Consider the following 22,066-nt stretch of genomic DNA (forward strand, 5'->3'; position numbering starts at 1 on the left):
GCAGGAATGAGTCCTTAAACCTTGAAGTGAGTCGGCATTGTAGCACGTCTGGGATCCCTAGTCTCAATGTTTTTTGAATGTGTTTTTGGTTTGTGGTTAACACAAGCTGAGGAGATTTTTACATTTTGTTCTACAGCATAAAATACAGCAGTTGCTAAAAAGTGTCTAAATGAGACGACTAAACGTCATCACGCCCAACATTAGCCGCCTTTAGCTCAGCGGTGGAGACGTGAAGTCATGTGACCGTGCTGTAGTTCCTTTATAGCCCAACATTAGCCACCTTTAGCTTAGCGGTGGTGAAGTCATGTGACCGTGCTGTAGTTCCTTTATAGCCCAACATTAGCCACCTTTAGCTTAGCGGTGGTGACGTGAAGTCATGTGACCGTGCTGTAGTTCCTTTATAGCCCAACGTTAGCCGCCTTTAGCTTAGTGGTGGTAATGTTAAGTAATGTGACCGTACTGTAGTTTCTTTTTGCAGATTGCCAGCAGTTGGCAGGCCTCAGGAAGGACCATACCTTTTCCTCTTCATCTCAGTTACACTTTGTAATGGATAAACACGTGAAATAGTAATGGTACAGAATGATAGTTACATTTTATGACACAACAGTCCAACATAGCTGAGTCACTTTTTTTGATTGACAGCAAAGGAAGCTCACAATGGATGTCCCAATATCTAAGGCTCACAGTTTGCATATAGCATTTGTTTTACTCATTACTGACATCATTTAAGGTTCACTGGGTTTCTGCTCAGATTGCCAGCAGTTGGCATGCCTGAGGAAGAACCCAGCCTTTTCCTCCTCAGCCAGTAGCATTTCCTGGAAGACACCTAGCAACCAGAACGCACTGAGGGAAAGCTCTGGGACTCAGTAGCAAGAAAACCATTACAACGACCTGTCAGTGTTTCCATAAAAACCATCAGTAACTTTTAATTCCCTAACTCTTTCTTTACTTTAAAAGTCCCCTATTATACTGTTCTTCATCAATATATTACAGGTCTCAGATATATACAGAACCTGTCTCTGATTGGCTGAAACACCAAACAGATCATTGCAGCATCCCATAATCCCCTCTGTTTCAGCCCTGTTTCCAAAGTGCTGATTCTCTGTCTGTTACTTTAGATGAAAATAAGGAGCCCCTCCCCACGCCCCTCTGAGAGAGATTTGGTTACAAAGAACTCAATTAGGAGGAGATTCAGGTGATAATGTGGGGGGGTAGTCTTACCTTGGTTGCTGATTGGCTAATGGTTACTCAAGCCAAAATATCGTGATGACATCATAAAGTGGCCAAAATCTGATCAGCTCATTTTCAGACAGGTTTTTATAGAAATGGATCAGGACAAAAAGAGAGAGAATCTTTGTTCCTGAAACTTTCAGAGTCTCTTTCCACAGAGTTACACATGTTGATGTAGAAGAGACATGAAGAAGAGGGGACACATGTTGATGAAGAAGAGACATGAAGAAGAGGGGACACATGTTGATGTAGAAGAGACATGAAGAAGAGGGGACACATGTTGATGTAGAAGAGACGTGAAGAAGAGGGGACACATGTTGATGTAGAAGAGACATGAAGAAGAGGGGACACATGTTGATGTAGAAGAGACATGAAGAAGAGGGGACACATGTTGATGTAGAAGAGACATGAAGAAGAGGGGACACATGTTGATGTAGAAGAGACATGAGGAAGAGGGGACACATGTTGATGGAGAAGAGACATGAAGAAGAGGGGACACATGTTGATGTAGAAGAGACATGAAGAAGAGGGGACACATGTTGATGTAGAAGAGACATGAAGAAGAGGGGACACATGTTGATGTAGAAGAGACGTGAAGAAGAGGGGACACATGTTGATGTAGAAGAGACATGGAGAAGAGGGGACACATGTTGATGTAGAAGAGACATGAAGAAGAGGGGACACATGTTGATGTAGAAGAGACATGAAGAAGAGGGGACACATGTTGATGTAGAAGAGACATGAAGAAGAGGGGACACATGTTGATGTAGAAGAGACATGAAGAAGAGGGGACACATGTTGATGTAGAAGAGACATGAAGAAGAGGGGACACATGTTGATGAAGAAGAGACATGAAGAAGAGGGGACACATGTTGATGTAGAAGAGACATGAAGAAGAGGGGACACATGTTGATGAAGAAGAGACATGAAGAAGTGGATTTTGCACAATAGGTGACCTTTAAGTGCAATTTTGAGGTATCTTTTTATATTGCTTTTTAAGTAAATATAAAACGTTTTACTTCACTAGCTTTATTTCATACCGTTGATTACACATTCAGATACATATTAAGGCATATTATAAGCAAATCAAATAAGATATATTTAAGATATTATATATACTAAGTACATTAGTCTGTCAAAAAGTCTAAATCTAAATCTACTTTTCTTTAAGTACATGGATTGTACATTTACAAGTACGTGTTGATAGTAATACCTTCATACTATAATTTAACCACAATTTTAAATGCAGGATTTTAATATAAGTGTTAGTTTTAAGTAGTAAAATTGCAGTTTTTAGTACTTTGTTTACCATTGCAGGTATAACATTTCACATTCAGCTTGAAAATGAATAGATGTTGTTGAGTTGTGTGTACTGACATGTTTCCAAATGTTGTAAAAGAAATGTAAACCAAGTGATATCCTTAATTTTAATTTAGTTACCGTCCTTTTCAAATGGTCGCTTGAAATGACGACTACTTTTTCTTAATTATTCAAGTACTTCTTCCTTGCTTGGGCCTTAAGACAACGTACCATATTAGGGCTCAGAGAAAGTCTCTATAAGCTGAATAAAAATAGCAAAAACGACCCAAAAAAGGAATCTCTTATCGTTGCGATAAAGGGTTAAATGTTTCAATGAAACCCTAAAACTCACGGGAGAGATATTTTCTGACATTGGGATGTGGCGTGTTACAAATCGGCCTTTGGAGAAAAGTGGAGAAAAGCACAATAAACATGCCACAAGAACGATGGAGTGTCACCTCAGCTTTATGATTGACTACCTCGCGGCTTCCTGCCTCCATGTCCCTTATTCCCTCCACACACACGTGCCGGAGTGTTACAATAACCTCCCGCTCGGTGGGGAGGATTTGGACTCCGGTCTAACATTGGCCAGCGCTGTTTGGATGTTTCCTCCAGGTTTAGTCTGGATATCGTCCCCTCTGACCACACGCTCAATTACACTGCATTCAGGTTTACTGTAAATACAAGCTCCCAACTGGAGGAAAATACTCAGTCAAGCCTCAGGTCGGGGATTTCGACTGAGTGATTTTCAGATGTCTGGGAGATTTATCAACAATCAAACCAAAAGCCCTATCATCCAAATTACTCACTAAACACAAGGGCATTTACAGAAATTCAGACCATTTGGTTCAAAAGGTAGAATAGGTAGGTACAGAGAACAATCTGACCACTACTCACAAAGTGTATGATATATCTGTCATCTAGCATGCAATCTTTCCCACCACCTCAACTTGTGAGTAAACTTTCAAAAGTGATATATTCTTTAGATCTTGGCAATGATATTTACAAAGAAAACGTTTTCTCAGGGAACAGGACATGAATATGTTCCATCTTCAGAGGTGGGAGAAGTACTCAGATCTTGTTCTTGAGTAAAAGAGAAGTACTCAGATCTTGTACTTGAGTAAAAGTATAAGTACTCAGATCATGTACTTGAGTGAAAGTAGAAGTACTCAGATCTTGTACTTGAGTAAAAGTAGAAGTACTCAGATCTTGTACTTGAGTAAAAGTAGAAGTACCAGAGTGTAGGAATACTCTGTTACAGTAAAAGTCCTGCATTCAAAATGTTCCTCAAGTGAAAGTATAAAAGTATTCTCATCAAAATATAGTGAAAGTAGCGACAGTAAAAGTAGTCATTGTGCAGATTGGTCCATTTCAGAATAATATATATGATATGTTTTATAATGATTGATCATTAAAGTGTTCTCAAAGCTGGTAAAGGTGCAGCTAGTTTGAATGACTTTGTATACTGCAGGGTAGTGCGGTGATACACTTTTGAAATAGCTACAGTAGCTAAAAGTATTGGATATTTGATTGATTGATTGAAAAAGTTAGCTTACACATTACCTAAAAGTATTGAATACGTGGTTGATATAGTTAGCTTTATATGTTAGCTTAAAGATATGGGAACAGTTGAAACAGTAAGCTAGTCACAATAGTTAGACTTGGTAAAATGTTGAAATAGATAGCAAAATGTAATATAGTTATGGTAGTTAGGAGAAAGGCAAAAACTGCTGTGAATATGTCTGAAAAAGAAAGCAACGTTTCCATGCAGAGCAGCTTTTCACATCGAGTAAAAACCTCCCTCAAAAACTGAAAAGAGGGAACTAGATTCTACTTATCGAGGTTCATGACCCGTGGACCTTTTCATCACCTCTCCCATACACTGGAGGAAGGAAAGGAGCAGCACCAGCCTGTTTCCAGCACATTAATGAAAAATATACAAGGCATCAAACACACACCAGAAATTAATAAGCTTTTATGAGATTATTACTCCAGAGACTTTAACAACAGTCACAGCAGGCATGTGTAATTGCTGCCGCAGTTGCATGTGTGTTTTAAGCACGTACACACACACACACACACACACACACACACACACACACACACACACACACACACACACACACACACACACACACACACACACACACACACACACACACACACACACACACACTATAGAGAGGAAGTATTCCCCAGTTCACGCTATGAGTTCCTGCCAACCAGCGACAGCAGGATGTTCCTCCACCAATCCATCAGCTTTACTCTTTAATTGGACATTTTCAGTCCAGTCTTGTTTCCTCCTGCGGTCGCTCAGGAAACAAGCCTCACATTTGATAAAGAGACTGAATTCAACATTTGGCTGAATGTGACATTAAGAAAACATGACCTCCGATGTGAGGAGGTGTAAGAAAACAGACCGGGACATCTGAGAAAAGCTAATTTCCGACATGCTCTGCTTTCCCCCTCGTCTTTGTGTTTTCTTTGTCCCCAGTTCTTCCCATTTTTTTTTAATGGCGTCGCTGCTCTAAATTGGCAAGTTCAGAGTATACAAAGAGAAGACAAATGGGTGATAGAAAAAGGGTGACATGCAACAAAGGATCCCAGGCGAGAATGTTGCAATTACAAGGCAAACGTTCCAGCAAACTGAACCAGAATACGCCCATCCCCGCCCCCTGGACCGCTCCCAGCCAACAAGAGGACAAATGGGCTGAGATATGCTGGCCACTATGCATTATTATTCATAGCAGAGGGAGTGTTATCGTTGGCACCTCCTCGCAGCGGCTGTTTAGAGAGGAGAGTGAATAACTCCGGTCATTACAGATTGCACAATTACAACATGATGCTCCAAAATGTCCGCTCTTTTCTCTTGTATTTAAAAACAGGTCATGGTTGAGATTAGTCTGAGATCATATACTGCAGAGGAGATGATTCACTATACTTAAAGAGGACATATAATGCTCATTTTCAGGTGTATATCAGTATGTAGTGTCTCTACTTTAAAGAGTCCTCTACTGCTGATGTTCAGGTGTATATCAGTATGTAGTGTCTCTACTTTAAAGAGTCCCTCCTGCTGATGTTCAGGTGTATATCAGTATGTAGTGTCTCTACTTTAAAGAGTCCTCTCCTGCTGATGTTCAGGTGTATATCAGTATGTAGTGTCTCTACTTTAAAGAGTCCTCTCCTGCTGATGTTCAGGTGTATATCAGTATGTAGTGTCTCTACTTTAAAGAGTCCTCTACTGCTGATGTTCAGGTGTATATCAGTATGTAGTGTCTCTACTTTAAAGAGTCCTCTCCTGCTGATGTTCAGGTGTATATCAGTATGTAGTGTCTCTACTTTAAAGAGTCCTCTGCTGCTGATGTTCAGGTGTATATCAGTATGTAGTGTCTCTAATTTAAAGAGTCCTCTCCTGCTGATGTTCAGGTGTATATCAGTATGTAGTGTCTCTACTTTAAAGATTCCTCTCCTGCTGATGTTCAGGTGTATATCAGTATGTAGTGTCTCTACTTTAAAGAGTCCTCTCCTGCTGATGTTCAGGTGTATATCAGTATGTAGTGTCTCTACTTTAAAGAGTCCTCTCCTGCTGATGTTCAGGTGTATATCAGTATGTAGTGTCTCTACTTTAAAGAGTCCTCTCCTGCTGATGTTCAGGTGTATATCAGTATGCAGTGTCTCTACTTTAAAGAGTCACATTACATTACGTTACATTCAAAATCTTATTTGAGTAAAAGTAAAAAAGTATTTGCATCCAAATATACTATACTTATATCGTGTGTTGTTTTCGCTAATAATCTGTATTTGTAAAGTTAATAAAGTAGTGGAGTTATAAGTACAACATTGGCTTCTGAAATGTAGTGGAGTAGAAGTATAACGTAGAATAAAATGAAAATACTTGAGTTAAGTACCTCAAAATTAAAGCACAATACTTGAGTAAATGGTCTTTCCACCACTGGAGAGAACTGTTGAAACAGTCACCACTGGAATCTCATTATGACTCCGACCCACACACACGTTATTACCAGCTGATCTTAAGTTACACAGCTGTGATGTCACTCTGCATTACGACACACACTCTCTCCTGGGTGGCTGGTTCTGTTGAGGCGGTGCTTTCTGCTCTCCAGGCAACCAGAGGGTTTACGAGCAGTTTCTCTCACAAAAGCACGGGGCGGGCTGATTGCTCAGCTAATTGATCTCCGCCAGAGATCACAGGGCTGCTCGTAAGAAAGGGAACGCCCCCCCCCCCCCCCCCCCCCCCCATGACATCATCCTCAGGGAGTTATTCCCACAGGGAGGGAGGCAGTCTGCAGGGAGAGGGGAGGCAAAGAGTCACGTGGAAAGCACACTTTCACACACACACTTTCTCACACACACACTTTCTCACACACACTTTTCTCCCACACACACACACGGTCCAATCAAATGTCAACATATACCCTTTTCTGCACGAGTCACTGATGTTTTGTGGTTTTCAATTCCAGAAGCTGTTATTTATGTTCTTTTTATCCAGTTTTAAGCCAGGTTTAAAAAAAATGACAATACCTTTTTTGATCTTGGTTGTCTTAAACTATATATTTCATTATTCCCACAGTGAGGGAGGCAGTCTACAGGGAGAGGGGAGGCAAAGAGTCACGTGGAAAGCACACTTTCACACACATACTTTTACATACACACACACTTTCACACAGACCCAAACACACACATTCAACTATTCAGTGATGGACAGTAACCAAGTACTTAAGGTACTCTGGAGTATTTCCATTTTCTGTTATTTTGTATACTTCATCTTAACTACATTTTGGAAACAACTATTGTACTTTATACTTCACTATATTTATTTGACAGCTTAAGTTACTCGTTACTTTGCAGGATCATATTATTAAAAATATATATAAAGCAATTAGCAAATTAAATGTCCAAAAGTAGCAAGAACTATTTCATAGATTTTGTCGAGTTGTGTATTACATTATCGAAAAAGTTCCAACAATTTTTTAACTTCACACATTAATCAAAGTTACTGTCCTTTTAATTTGGTCCAAGTAAATATTGACATGATACCATTTCTGCATGAAATAGCATTTTAGCAGTCTGTCCGTCAAGTTGTTACACATTGACTTTTTATCCATTTTCAAGCCAGATTTGTCACAATACACTTTTTTAATGTTGGTTGTTTTAACTATATATTTTTTGGGATGAAGGATTTAATTAATTGGACGTTTGGATTTTAAGTAATCCAAACAAGCTAAGCAACATTTAGCTTTTAGCGCTTGCATTGGTTGGGAGGACACAGATTTTGAACTACTTTACTAAGTGTTTTTAAGAGTTTAAATACCTTTTCTTCTTGTCACGGAGAGTAAGAGACCTCTGGGGATCACCCTGCTTCCAGTAAAAACCTCCTGTACACTGGAAAAAATGCTGCTCCGAAAACAAGTAAATATATAATAAAAACAAGGTGTTTTCGCGAAGTGAACAAATCTGCCAATAGAACAAGTACAAAATGGCTTGGTAAGATTTCTTGAAGTAAAGATGGGATAATTAAATACATGAGATCTTGTATTTAGCTGGGAGAACTTATTTTGAACTATATTTGACCAGAATTCGGGAATTTGTAACAAAAAAAGCCAGAAATGCTCAGACGCTTTCTGTTTCCTGATGTTAGCTGGAGATTTTCCTATAAAATAAGATGTTTTTAAGAGACTTTGACTTAAAAAGATGCTTAAGATGCCTTGTCTAAAAACAAGACTTAACTTATTAAGTCTTATATCAAGTGTAACGACATATTCTGACTAGAAATTAGACAAATATACTTGGCAAGATTTTACATTGTTGCAGTGTATGAGGAAGTTCATCTTAAAGTATCCTTACCGATAGAAGCATTGACAGCAATAGTGGTGAAGACAACAACTCCCATGATCCCAAACTACATCCACAATACCACCAAACACTGTCATGTGTCATTGTTGTGACTAAGACACCCCTAGTGGCAGAAAATAACACATTGTGCCTTAAATCAATGGGTTTAAAGTCTGCTACTAGAGTGTCTGTTGGCTTTAAAACGTCCTCTTTAAGAGAAACAACAAAGCACACATGAAGCTGCAAAACCCTCGGAAACTTGAGATCGCCATCTTAAAGGAAGTGTCCAACCAAAATGTTGACTATTCTTAATATGCACTGGGGAATTCCTGGGAGGTCAGAGGTCAGACTTATCTACAGACGCTCTAATGGAGCTGATAAGTATTTAGTGTCTTTCTCAAGCACCCGACACAAGAGCGTGGCCTCAGGTTGTCCAGTTTAAGTTTTAAGAGTCTCACTAAACACCACAGGTCCCTGATGCCAAAGATAGGAGAGACTCAGTCATGTGACCTCTGAATCATATCTTGTTTTTGTAGAGAACAACTGCTTTTACAAATTATAGGGTTGTGATAAAGACTGTCGTTTTGGGTCAATGTGCAGATTTGTCCACAAGCTACCCATCTTAGTATCAGATGCAGACATTCAGAGGGGAAATTAGCATTTGTTACCGCAAGAAAAGAGCCAGAGACAGCTTAATGTAAGAAGCATGCATACACAAGTATTTTAGATAAAAAATAAATTAAAGAAAGTACACAATTTACAAAACACACATCCTGTAACAGTTCTGAGATGTAACAGCCAGGTATATATTGCATAGTTATTAACGGCATATATATATATATTGCACATAGTAGTTGGTATTGCACAACAAGCGGTGTCATATTCTTTGTTGTTATGTTTGGGGGTCTACCAGGGACCATGATGGTTTTACAGTCTAACCGCTGCAGGAAGGAAGGACCTGGATAGCTTTCAGCGTTTAATAATTTCACAATACTGCACATATTTAATTGTAATTTTGTCATAGTATACTCTACAACTGTGTTTATGTATGCACCCTATACACCAAGGCTAATTCCTCGTATGTGTAAACTTAGTTGCTAATAACCCTGCTTCTGATTCTGAAATGTTGTTTAAAGTGGACCTATCGTGCTATATTTGAATAATATAGTGTAGGACCATACCTATATAAGGCATATTTATACTTTTTTTTTTTCAAAATACCAAACAGATCATGCATTTTAGCCATGCCTCATTTTGCTCAATTTGACAATTTCTAACTCTGTTTTAGCAAGGGTTGATTCTGTGAGAACAGCACCACCTACAGGCCTGGCATATGTACTACAGCGTCTCCAGCGCTTTCGAACGGCAATGGCCGTGGCGGTCTCCTCCTGATTGGTGGAGTTGGCCCAATAGCCGTAGCGCCACCGTCCTGACGTCAGGACAGTGTTCAAATCTGGATCAGTTTTTATCAGATCCGTTGCAGCCCCTTTTTTAGAGATTTGGGTATGGAGGAAAATAGAGAGGGTTGTGTTTTCTGACACTTGGTGAGTTCCCTGGAACACCGGGGACACATATTCATGTATAAAAGACGTACAAAAGTGCGTTTTGCATGATAGGTCCCCTTTAATGTAAAGGACAGAAAAAGATGTCTGGCTTCCAGACTCTAACTTATGGCTAAAACATAGAGAAGACTAGTTTACTTTGGACTAAAATCAGACCAACAAAGCGACCTGAGGACTTCCTCTCAGACGTATAGCAACGCATCATAGGCTAATTTTTCGTATGTTTAAACCTACTTCACAATAAACCTGTTTCTGATCTTGATTCTGAAATGTAGTTTAAGGTAAAGGACGGAAAAAGATGTATAGCTTCTAGACTCTAACTTATGGCTAAAACAACAATAAAACCAGTTTACTTTGGACTAAAACCAGACCATCAAAGCGACCTGAGGACTTTCTCTCAGACGTATAGCAACGCGCTCAGCTCAGTGAAGTGGAGATGGCTTCAGATAGCCTCTCATCTCGGGGATAACTCAATTCATTAGCTCCGCTTCTACCTTTTCATCTCTTATCTGGTCTCGGGGCACAAAGAGCACTCTTGTGTGGTTTGGCAGATCCTCGGAGGTGAAAGGTGAGCTGAGTGATGGCTCATTATGTTTCTCTGTGTGCTGTTATGGGAGCAGAGCAGACACACACATCCCCACAGGGACCAGAGGTGTTGCTGTCAAATTGGCCGTGATGGTGGAATCATTACATTGATAGCATGTAATGTCCTTTAGCCGCTTAGCAGATGCGGCTAAACGGTTCTGTTAGCCTTTCAGTATCAGTTCGTGAAGTTCTTGTCAGTTTTAAAATCAATGTCTCGGCTTCTGAAAGGATGTTTTGAAGAGTGTGGTTGCTGCATTTGGTCAGTCAATAACCACAAATTGGTCTAAATTGACAACATTGCATCACCATCATGATTTCTTGATGGCCAGACATGAGTTTTGTGATGAATGTGCCAGAAGGACATGGCCATGAGCAGGGGCGGACTGGGACTAAAAAACAGCCCGGGATTCTCGACCGGTACCGCTGGCCCCCCTCGGTACCGCAAGTGAAAACCGCTAGTAAATTGTCAACGGGGGGCGGGGGGGGCTTATCCGACCGGCCCACCTCGGTACCGGGATTCAATGTAATGCAAACGTTTCACAATTTGGGATCAATAAAGTACCTCTGATCTTAACTTAATGCTGCCGCAACACTAGCCAGAATGCATCTTGGGATTCTTCACGCCCAATATTGGCAGCCATGATTTTTTTTTTTTTACATTTGGGCATTTGGTGCCAGAACAACCCTAGGAGGTAATAGATGTGGAGCGTGGAGACAAAGAATGGCTTCAGTAATTCAAACAAATAAGCCATATACTGTAGCGAACTAACATTTGAGTTTCTCTTTCGCTAAGGAATCAATAAATACATGTATGTCTGAAAACTATATTTCAGTTATATATTTTCAATTCAAGATTCAAGATCAAAGGTTTTAATGTCATAAGCTAGTGCAAGAAGTCTATGTACACCTAAATAGAATTTGATATACAGGAACAGAATGTAAAATTAAATAATGTACAGTAAGAGGAAATTAAATACTGTTTATTACAGTGATAACTTTTTTAGATAAATACATTAATTGCAAGATGAAAAACAGATGAATGTTTATGTTAGCCTCGTTAAGAGTTTCTGATAACTTAATTAACTTATAACTCTGTAAACGATTGACTGGACTGTCGCAACAGATTGTCATGATTACTTTCAGCTAGGAAAGGAAACATTATTCAACGTCCTAGTGTGGCAACAAGAAATCTAGAAAACATTGATGGATGTAGGTGCTGTTTACACGAGAACGCAAACGGTTGTATCCGCTACTTTTCTCTTTCGTATAGCCCGTTCGTTCACACGAGGCCGTAACGGAAACGCGGAAACGGACCCCGCAAACGGTAACGGGTCTCAAGATGGATAGATCTGCAAACAGAACGCTCTGGGGGGGCAAACGGCTCTGTGTGTACGCCCTATACGATCCTTTCCTGATAACGATGAAGCCATAACCAGCCCCACCTCTGCTGCTCACTGCTGTAGCATGGTCGTAGCTACTGACCATGCTACAGATGTTAGTGCAAAATCTACAGCTCGACCACCATAAACAGAAGGGCAACCATGGCAACCATGCTCGGGGGTCTTAGGTCTGCTTTTGGTGTATTTTGTGACGCCACCTACAGGCCCGGCATATGTACTACAGCGTCTCCAGCGCTTTCGAGCGGTCTCGTGTGAACGGAAGACTTTTTTGATATCGTATTTGGTTTGTTTCGTATGCGTGTAAATGGGGTGTAAAACGTCCACGAAGCTCTGGCAGAACTCTAATTGTTATCAAACGTCCTCCTGCCTCTAACACGTGTTTCATTAAAACCAAGTCACACATACTAATTCCTCAGCTCTGTTGTTTGTCTCTTGACTTTAAATCACTCTCATATTGGCTGCCATTGTTTTGATGCTTTATTTGTTTGTGTGACACCAAGGTGACGGCGTTGCTGTTGATGAAAACGTCCCCAAAAGGTTGTTGAGTGCGAGATAAAAATCAAATGTTGTGTTTACAAGCGGTCCGGAAATTCGTCCACGGATTCATTATGTGGAGATTTCTTCTTGAAATCCTTTGTTGTTTTCCTCATCACAATCCCAGCTGCTGCAGTGATGTGTGATCGAAATGTTTATTGTGTGAAATGTGCGTCAGACGGATCGTAGTGCTCGCTTGTGCATTAGCGAGACAAATGTGCTTCATCAGAGAAAGGCCACGCATCCTCTCGTAAACGCTGGTGTTGTCGGAGTGGTGACTGAAATAAAGATGAGTCTTCGGTGCAGCTGATTCCACTTTCTATAAAACTCTCTTTTTATGACTGATTTATTGGAGCTTCGCAGCAGAAATCCTTTACGATTAACTTCCAGCTTTCCGGTATTATAATGATATATGTGTGCCATCTGTCCTTATGGGAACATGATGTGACTCGCAGTGATTTCTCTATAACCCCACAGAGGAAGTACTTCCAGAGAATCAAACGTAATCATTGCCCGATCAGCATCTTAGTTTCAGGAATAATACTCCATCCATTAAAACTCTATCACCATTATGTGTTGGTAATACATCAGATTATAACTCACAGTTTAATGGTTAAGCATATACACGTTACTTACTATTCATTATGAGAGGTGGAACAAGTATTCAGACCTTTTACTTCAGTAGAATTAGCACACAGGAACAATACTGTAGTTCAATTACTGCAATTGCAATCTAACCTCAGTAAAAGTACATATGTTTTGGCATTATTTCAGAGTTATATATATTTTACTACATTTTGAACAAGGATAAAAGGACATGATATGAGAAAATTACTTTTCGTAATTGCTGGGTACCAAAATCAAGAGTATATGTAGATATAAATACATTATTAATCTGTTTACCTACCTACCTATCTTACCGACGTAAACAACAAGACTGTATAATAACAGAACATAGTAAAGTCATGGCTATCACTTATTGCCTTGCAAAACAGTTTTAAATATGGATTCATGTTTTATTATTTATGTATTAAAATCGACATTATTGTTGGGAGCAAATTAGCCAGGACATAAGTGTCATAAGACTTATTTATATTATGGGGTTAATTGATCACTTACAATCAAAACTGATTTCAGAGGCCGGCACAAAAACAGCATTTCTGTTTTTTCATATAATCACTGTTAGGGAATAATTTGCTTAGGTATTCAACCTTCGACCCAGTTCATCTTTTTCTCCTCTCACTGTCTCCTTTCCCATGGCATAGGTCTACGGCCTTGGGTTCTGCTGCTATCTCTCTTAAGGAGGGGCAGCTTGGGCGCATTGTTGTTGCCAGTCTATGACGGAGCACAAGCCGCCATGAGGTCGTTTACTGTTCAGGGACGTAGGTTCCCTGGCGCACATTCTTTCCTATGGACGAGAGCTCTAGTTAGATTCAGGGTCCATATTTGTTTAGTCTCGCTGATGAAGAATGTTGATTATTACACTCCGAACTAGTTAAAACCTCGAGCTGCAGAAAGAGTTCTTCAGAATTGGTTTGGCAACCGCTGTGTCAACTCGTGACACACCTGTCTTGTCAATTCTCCGGCCGTAACTCCAAATAAACCGTCAGTGTTTGCCATCAAAGCTCCAGCTCTCCTCGTGTCTCTTTGAGTCCTGACTCTCCATTGCTACAGAAGTTTCCCCCACAGATTACCAGCTGGAGGAATAAAGTTTTTTCTTTTTTTTCAGTGTGAAAAAAATGCACAAATCCACAAAATATTTACACTATAAAATGCAAGCTATAAATGTGGAAACGAATAAACCCTCTGTTTTTTAAGTACTGTTAAAAACAACTTAATAATGGCACTTCTGTAACCTCATACAATACAGGTGTTATGAAAGCATTACGTAACCTCCATATGCTTTACAGTGAGACCATAGGATCAAGTGTATTTGATGTAACCTTAAAGGTATGTGTGTGTACTGTAGTCACACACTAAAACTAAACATCCTCCTCCTCACACACACGTCACCTCACAGAGCTTCACTTCATCTCCAGTCTGTCTGTCTCTGAAACATCCACTAAACTAACTGCAGTCAGGATGTGTGTCTCTGTGATACTTTAGAGTCTGAGTGTTGTCTTTTCCTCCGAACACAGGCGGTTTGAAGTGACACACGTCATCAGCTGCTGATAGGTGCAGGATTACACACACTGAGAGATGATTGGTCCTGAATAAACAACAATTGTGCAGGAATGCCATCTTTCTCCGAGTCTGAAGCAGCGCTGCATTATTCAGTCTGTAGGATTCAACATCTGTCGACAAGGCTGCTGAATACTACTGCTGAGTTCATCAAACCACTAAAAAATATATTGTATTAGAGGTCGTCATGTACAGTACTGACTATAATAGAGGTCTTAGAGGTCGTCACGTACAGTACTGACTATATTAGAGGTCTTAGAGGTCGTCACGTACAGCACAGACTATATTCGCCCTTTATACAATGCACAAAGTCCCTAGTCTGAGTCCCTAGCTCGCGTTGCTCGCTTCAAAAGTTGAGCAATGTTCAACTTTTGAAGCTTCGACGGAAGCGTCAGCCAATCGAATCATATGCCAGTACAAGCTCTAGCCAATCAAACCGCATGCTTGTGTGTCCGGGGCGGGAGATTCATGTGATTAGTTGTTGGTCGAGTTTCAGACACGCCCACCGGCAATCTTCAACGCACGCCGCCGTGTGGACGCTGCGTTACACGGTGAACTGTCACGGCTGGAGGGCAAGGTGCACAGGACCCAAATGCAGAACTTTGGTTGAAATCAAAAATCCTTTATTTGGGGATAAACTAGGCCAGGCAAACAAAGTAAAACAAGGCAAGGCAAAACATTCAATCGCTCAGAACAAAATCCTTCCAACAACTTCAAGACTCTCACAAAGACTGAAAGAGAAACCAGAACTTAAATGCACTCATGACTAATTACAAGAACAAGACACAGGTGGGGATAATCAGGTAATCAAACAGGAGGGAACAGAGACAGGAAGCAACAGACAACACGGGGGTGAACACTTTTCAAAATAAAACAGGAAACCAAAGACAGAGCTTGACGGGACAAAATAAAAAAGGGAAAACTAATACGGATCATACTGTAACAGTGAATGTTGTTTTGCCATCCTAACATGCAGACTTCCAGCTTCTTACTAGAATACCGTGCAGCAAACAGGTTTTCCCCTGTCCAATATGTAAGGGATAATGTGCAGCGAGGCGGGTGATCATGAAACAAAGAACATGGACAGGGTGATCATGGAGCCCGACGACAAACAGCTGCGTACTAAATAAACCAAAGACTTGACCGAAAAATATTGATTTAAAAAATACTTTATTGATTTAAAAATACTCGTATTGCTTGAGGACACAACACTTCTTTTTTTGGCCACCGCTAATGTTGAATTGACTGGATTTCTTTCTGCAGATTGATATGACTGACCCTTGATCCTCCTTATCAAAACATAGCAGATGTAATAATATGCTATATTCACTATACACTGCAATAAATACTAACATATGTTTTGTCCCAAACTTCAAGCATCCCCTTGAGCATACCGTAGTTTAAAAACTAATTTGAATGCTGCGTTACGGCACAACCCGTCTTAAATAACACCAGAAACAGAAACTAAACCATAGCATAGTCCACCTTTATCACTACATAACTGCACAAAAGCAGTGGTATTCATGTAAATGATATTCAGCCATATGTAATGCCAAGATAAAACCTTTCCTCAGATAGGACTCTGCTCTTCAGCGGCTCTCACAGACGTTTGATTGCTCCTGAGGGGCGCTCTGATCTGTGGGAGGCATGATTTCCATCCAATATGCACACCCACCACAGCACCGTCTACACTAAGCCCGATAGATTGCACTTGAATATAAATAGATAGGAAAAGCATAGCTCAAAGTGGGCCCTTCAAACCGAATGAAAGCAGAACTAGTAGAGACACCTTTGGATGTCCAGAGCAGAACCACAGCGAGCAGGTGCCTTTAACAACTGACTCTATATCATCGAGCAAACACACACACTTTCACACACTGGGTTGAGTTACATCAGTTGTGTAAGGCGCACAAAACTACAACAAAGTAAGGGTTTGTATGTCAAACCCTGGATATAAAGGACATCTTGCATCCACAGATGGTGCAGCATTACATCGTTTGAAATAGAGATAAAGATATGTACTGCTAGCTCATTTTGCCCCATCAAAATCATTTGAATGGCTGTGATGAAAACGGGTCAATAGGAGGCAGTTGTGTCTCAGAGAGGAAATGGGATCGACAATCAGAGGGTGAGAGGTTCGATCCTTAGGCCATGAAGTCAACGTGTCAAAGTGTCCTTGGGCAATACACTTGAATGGATGATTGTATGCCAAGAATACTATAACAACCTCCAGTTGTATTTGATTGCTAGCTTGAAATCAATAAAAGCACTTTTGGAACATGAGTTTGTGTTGAAGGGTAAATGAGTTTGTCTAACAGGAAAGTGGGGATTCATCTGGTAAAAAGTGTCTGATTCTTTGATAAGTAATTGACATAGCTTCAGTACAACTCTGACAAAACTGTAGAAGAAGACACCCAGAAAGGTTATCTGTGCCTTTTCAATGGGACAGTTTTTTGGAAAGCATGTGGCCGATGTTTGGAGCCTGTCGCTCTAAACATGTCTTATCAGTGTTCAGTTGTTGTCCTGCGGGACGACAGTGACTGTGTGTGTGTGTGTGTGTGTGTGTGTGTGTGTGTGTGTGTGTGTGTGTGTGTGTGTGTGTGTGTGTGTGTGTGTGTGTGTGTGTGTGTGTGTGGAGAGGGGATGTGTGTGTTAGAGGTGATGTGTGTGTGTGTGAGAGAGAGGATGTGTGTGTGAGATAGCACAGCTCATTAGAAGGGCCTGGGGACAGCTGTGGGGATAACGCTTATTAATCTCATGACGCCCTCACACACACACACACACACACACACACACACACACACACACACACACACACACACACACACACACACACACACACACACACACACACACACACACACACACACACACACACACACACACACACACACACACACACACACACACACACACACACACACACACCTTAGCCAATATTTAAGAAACTTTGGGATTTTAGGGTTAAAGTGGGCGAAACTGGCGCTCAATTTCAAGTCGGCTCCGCCTGATTAATATCTGTATTTTGGTTGGTTTATAAAACGTTTTTTTTTAAATTTAATTTGAGAATATGTTGACCTAAAACTGAGGGAAATGATTTGTGGTAAGAGTTACAGCGTTGGATTTCGTAATGTTTATTTATTTTACTTTTTGCAGTTTCCACAAGATTATTGTCGGGACTTGTTTTATTTGAAATAACTTACTTTTCAATAAAACATAAATCTAAATGTCTTTGTGATATAATTATTTCCTTAGCCTTCCAAATGAAAAACAGAAAAATATACACTGACAACGTTTGACCTGAGTTTATCCCATTTGTCGGGACATTGAAATCTTGACCGGCTTATATGTTTTGGAAGATGGAAACGAGATAAATGATGATGTTTCCCCGCTTTAGTTTCTCTTTGTCTCTGGCTGTTTCTTTAAACTGTGTCCTTTGAAGTGACGGCTATAGTGTTACAATAATCTGTGTCTGAATATTTTTTAAGATGAAAGAACAGTACCAGCATCGGTTTTCTCTAACACCGAAAGCTAAGAGCGTTCCACTTCCTATTCATGAAAAAAGACCCGTTGCATTTTCCCCTCACACTTCCCTTAAGTGGAGATAACATCTGGGATAAGAACGCTGTAAAGAGTGAGAGGGAAAGGGAGGAGGGAGTGTGTGTGTGTGTGTGTGTGTGTGTGTGTGTGTGTGTGTGTGTGTGTGTGTGTGTGTGTGTGTGTGTGTGTGTGTGTGTGTGTGTGTGTGTGTGTGTGTGTGTGTGTGTGTGTGTGTGTGTGTGTGTGTTCTTCAAAGCTTGGTGTGTGTTGGATCAACCCTTGGGAGAGTAGTGTGCCAGATAAGCCTGTGACAGCTGCCAAACACCTCTGTGTACGTATTTCTGTGTGTGTGTGTGTGTGTGTGTGTGTGTGTGTGTGTGTGTGTGTGTGTGTGTGTGTGTGTGTGTGTGTGTGTGTCTGAATCCCGACCACCTGCCGTCTCGGTCTCTGATGGCAGGTGTGAGTCTGGTTGTACGTGATTCAGGCCCCTGATGAACGTGGAGCATATGTGATGGTCTTATCTTCAGAATCTCTCTGTAATAACTCTGAGACGCTGCAGTGATGGAGAGATTACTGAAAAGTGAGGGAGTGTGAGGGCAGATCAGATGAAAGCTACGTGCCTCATTCAGCCTAATAGAGAGGAGCAGGGATGACGTATTTTCTAATATATGAAGTAAGCATCACAGGGGATCCCTCTGTAAAAATCAATAGGATTTCTATAACAGATTATGGAATAGTAGAGAAAATTAAATGTGTGAAAAACTTCCATTTATGACTAACACAACATATTCACACCGCTTTATGCTTTTTAAAGTAAAAAGCTAATGCTACAAATGAACTACAGCACAGTCACATGACTTCACGTCACCACCGCTAAGCTAAAGGTGGCTAATGTTGGACTATAAAGGAACGACAGCACGGTCACATGACTTCACGTCACCACCGCTAAGCTAAAGGCGGCTAATGTTGGGCTATAAAGGAACTACAGCACGGTCACATGACTTCACGTCACCACCGCTAAGCTAAAGGTGGCTAATGTTGAGCTATAAAGGAACTACAGCACGGTCACATGACTTCACGTCACCACCGCTAAGCTAAAGGTGGCTAATGTTGGGCTATAAAAGAACTACAGCACGGTCACATGACTTCACGTCACCACCGCTAAGCTAAAGGTGGCTAATGTTGGGCTATAAAAGAACTACAGCAGGGTCACATGACTTCACGTCACCACCGCTAAGCTAAAGGAGGCTAATGTTGGGCTATAAAGGAACTACAGCACGGTCACATGACTTCACGTCACCACCGCTAAGCTAAAGGTGGCTAATATTGGGCTATAAAGGAACTACAGCACGGTCACATGACTTCACTTCACCAATCGCTAAGCTTCCTAGTTTGAGAGGAATGTGGGTATACAGTATGGCATAAAAAGGGAAAATAGTATCATCAAAAATAACTCAAATCAAAATAGAAATGATGAAAATTACATATAGTACAAAGATTTGATATTTGCTTCAATAATTACACGATTTTGATTCATGTGGTCCTTTATTGCAAATCTGTTTATTTATTTAAAAGGCTTTAGGCCATTTTCATCATAGAGGCCTGAAATCGTGGCAGTGCTTCAGTGTGTGAGGAAAATAAACTTTGGGGTCAAAATTAACGAGTGAAAATAGCAATGACAATAAATCAGCCGTCTCTCAGATGTGTGGGAGAGCGGAAGAAAGTTTTCCTGCCTGACATCACGGGGTTCAGAGGTTAAATTCACCAGCAGGTGGTCGAGGGAAACAGAGCCTGAACCAGGAGGGTTTTTAAAGAGGCTCCATTATTCTCAAACCATCTGTTTCTATAACCTGCTGTCTGAAAAAAACTCACATCAGAACAGCGAAACGTTGTGATGTCTTAAAATATGATTACATAGGGTTAGCTGTGTTGTGATCTGTATATGAATTTATTTTCATTTTCTAGTAATGTATTATTGTGTTGTATAGGTTTTAGTGCATGTAAATGGTCTGCAAAGGCTAAACTCCCTGTGTTACTCTCCCTCAATCTCTGATATACACCTGAACATCAGCAGGAGAGGACTCTTTAAAGTAGAGACACTACATACTGATATACACCTGAACATCAGCAGGAGAGGACTCTTTAAAGTAGAGACACTACATACTGATATACACCTGAACATCAGCAGGAGAGGACTCTTTAAAGTAGAGACACTACATACTGATATACACCTGAACATCAGCAGGAGAGGACTCTTTAAAGTAGAGACACTACATACTGATATACACCTGAACATCAGCAGGAGAGGACTCTTTAAAGTAGAGACACTACATACTGATATACACCTGAACATCAGCAGGAGAGGACTCTTTAAAGTAGAGACACTACATACTGATATACACCTGAACATCAGCAGGAGAGGACTCTTTAAAGTAGATACACTACATACTGATATATACCTGAACATCAGCAGGAGAGAACTCTTTAAAGTAGATACACTACATACTGATATACACCTGAACATCCGCAGGAGAGGACTCTTTAAAGTAGAGATACTACATACTGATATACACCTGAACATCAGCAGGAGAGGACTCTTTAAAGTAGAGACACTACATACTGATATAAACCTGAACATCAGCAGGAGAGGACTCTTTAAAGTAGAGACACTAAACACTGATATACACCTGAACATCAGCAGGAGAGGACTCTTTAAAGTAGAGACACTAAACACTGATATACACCTGAACATCAGCAGGAGAGGACTCTTTAAAGTAGAGACACTAAACACTGATATGAACCTGAAAATGAGCAGAATATGGCTTTAATAATAAGGTTATTTTATTTATGTACGCTTTGAACATTTGTAAATATAAAGTTTGTAGTTATTGCACCATGAGATTACTCACAGGAGGGAGGGTTATGTTTTCTGCCCTCCAGCTTTAACTCATGTCTTGTACCTTGTCTGTATATATTGATATTGAATCAGTCAAATTGAAAATAAAAAGATAAATGCTTTTTCTCAGAACCACAATCAGAATACTTTATTCATCCCGGGGAGAAATTAGGTAATTAAATATGAAATTGGAAGGTCTGCACACAGTGTGGGTTCAGTTCATCGCTTTCATAGAACAAGTTTCCAAAATGTCAGCGTTTCAGGAGCTAAGGAAAACAGACGTTTTGTTTTGCAGCTTGCATTAAGTTTCATGACTTTGACAGGCGGCCATGTTACCATGCAACTGGAGGGAAAACATGGACATCAGCAAAACTGGAGTATCATTGTTTTCACATAAAGCCACATGGGATCATTTAAATGTGAACATATTATTTCACTTACAGGCATTATGACTGGCTGTTCTGCAAAATGTCATGGCAGCATTTCTCAGTGTCGTGTCAAATTATCATATAATAATTTAAAACAAATATGTCTTATACTCTGATTGCCTTTTACTCTGTTCAATTCTATCTATGTATGTATAGTCTTGTATGTGTTTAACAGAGACACATTTCAAGAGGGCAAAAAGAAGAGTAAAAGGTGGATTTGCAAATGTTAAGGACTGGGGGGTTTAAAGGTTTAATGATGGGATGGAGGACCAGTTGTTTCCTTTCATGAATATATAGAGAGACTGTAAGCAGAACTTCTTTACCCTCTGAGGATGAAGTGGCTCTGTTCCTGCATTTGAGATCCATTTCACTTGTATATTGACTTTCTTTATTACTTTATTAAATATAACAAAAGACAAACTTTGTCCATGAATCATTTATCAGTTTCTCAACAACAACATTATGTTTATTTATTTTACTTTTTGTGTTACGAACAAGACTATTGACAGGACTTGTTTTATTTGCAATAGCTTACTTTTCAATAAATCGACATGCCTT

At 40.2% G+C, this 22,066-nt stretch overlaps 1 protein-coding gene across 1 annotated transcript in view; it reads left to right on the forward strand.

Annotated features, from left to right (window-relative positions):
- Window positions 1-22,066, forward strand: part of ntn1b (netrin 1b) — a 79,102-nt gene that overhangs the window by 20,333 nt on the left and 36,703 nt on the right. The window lies entirely within an intron of this gene.

This window comes from Trematomus bernacchii, unplaced genomic scaffold (genome assembly GCF_902827165.1).
Source record: "Trematomus bernacchii unplaced genomic scaffold, fTreBer1.1, whole genome shotgun sequence".
Lineage (NCBI taxonomy): Eukaryota > Metazoa > Chordata > Actinopteri > Perciformes > Nototheniidae > Trematomus > Trematomus bernacchii.